This window comes from Egretta garzetta, unplaced genomic scaffold (genome assembly GCF_000687185.1).
Source record: "Egretta garzetta isolate BGI_Z169 unplaced genomic scaffold, ASM68718v1 scaffold324, whole genome shotgun sequence".
Classification (NCBI taxonomy): Eukaryota; Metazoa; Chordata; class Aves; order Pelecaniformes; family Ardeidae; genus Egretta; species Egretta garzetta.
This window is the reverse complement of record NW_009259426.1, coordinates 245,888-247,545: the sequence shown is the minus strand read 5'-3', so window position 1 is coordinate 247,545 and position 1,658 is coordinate 245,888.

The following is a 1,658-nucleotide window of genomic DNA, read 5'->3' as shown; positions in this document are numbered from 1 at the left end:
ACCGCTAAAACCTGCCCCGTTGGAGCTGACGCTTAGAAAATCACCTTAGCCCAACTCTTTCCGCCTCCCTAAGTGACACAGTTCTGTAAACCCAGTCTCATTTTCAATTTCAGGTCTTCTCACTATTTTTGTAATCCCACTGTCAACACGCCGAAACAGGGCGAAAGAAAGAAAGAGAACGGAGGGGGTTTGTCTAGATTAGGCGATGATTCTAAATATACCGCTGCGTTTGTGCAAACCTCTCTTGTAGACCCACTACTACTTTACACTGCGCTCGTGATAGGTTATTTTAATTTAGCAATTAACCAGATTGAATTAAATTCATGTAAGTCTTAATTAAAGCTGGACTTAGTGCAGCTGAATAGGTTTCGCACCTGCGAAATTCCTCAGCCCAACGCCGTCCAGCTACAGGCTCGCCCCGGGCCTTGCCCTCGGAAAGTGTTACTCACTCATTTTTGACACTTTTGGAAATGATTCTCGTTGCTGGGTCTCTCAAGTTGAGTGCAAAACTATTCGAGCCTCAAGATAGGTCTGAATCATGGCTACACTGAGTTATCCCAAATATTACTCATGAATTACGCTGACACCATCAGCCTAATTTTGATCCCTTCGCTCTCGCTGGGGAGCATGGCAGAGAGCGGTACCGGTGACTTTCCATGCCGGTTCGGGTCCTCCAGGACGTCAGAACTTGGCCATCTTTTATTTTCCAGGGGACAAGCGGTGACTCACCAGTGACTAAGGAACAGGTTACGGCCTCAAAATTTCTGATGAGTAATAGGGTGTGCGAGAAGCTCTAACCCGATCTGTAAGTCACTCAATAGACACGTGATTAAAAGAATGATCCAAACGGCTTGGCAGATTGGCAGAGTCCACGATAAATCACAGAAATGATCAGCAAAGGCAACAGTTGCTTCCTCTGACAAATAATTAGGACGTTTATAGCACACAGGCATCTCAGACCAGTCCATGCAGACCTCCCAAGAGCAGGGACGAAGGGCTAAAGGTTTGATGATGTTTTCTTTCCCATCCTTGCAGCCCTTACTGGGAACCAGAGCTACTCACTGGTCGACAAATGTGTGCAGTGCAGCCCACAGCTCCAGCAGCCCCGCGTGCCTGCAGCCACCCTGTCCCACACCCGGCACCCGCTGTCCCCAGCCCCACCGGCCCCGTGGGGCTCGGGGAGGGGCTCAAAGGGCGTTGTAGGTTTTGTAGTTTTGAGTATGGAGAATCACGGAGTGGTTTGGGTGGGAAGGGACCTTTAAAGGCCACCCGGTCCAGCCCTCCCTGCAGTGAGCAGGGGCACCTCCCACGAGATCAGGCGTCCCACCGCCCCATCCAATCTGACCTCAGGTGGTTCCAGGGATGGAGCACCCACCACCTCCCTGGGTGACCCCATGCCAGTGTTTCACCACCCTCATGGTAAAGAATGTCTTCCTTATCTCTAGTCTGAATCTCCCCTCTTTTAGTTTAAAACCATCACCCCTTGTCTTATCGCTACAGGCCCTGCCAAAAAGTCAGTCCCCATCTTTCTTATCAGCCCCCTTTACGTATTGAAAAGCCGCAATCAGACCTCCCCAGAGTCTTCTCCAGGCTGAACAACCCCAACTCTCCCAGCCTGTCCCCACAGCAGAGGGGATTCCACCCTCTGACCATTTTTG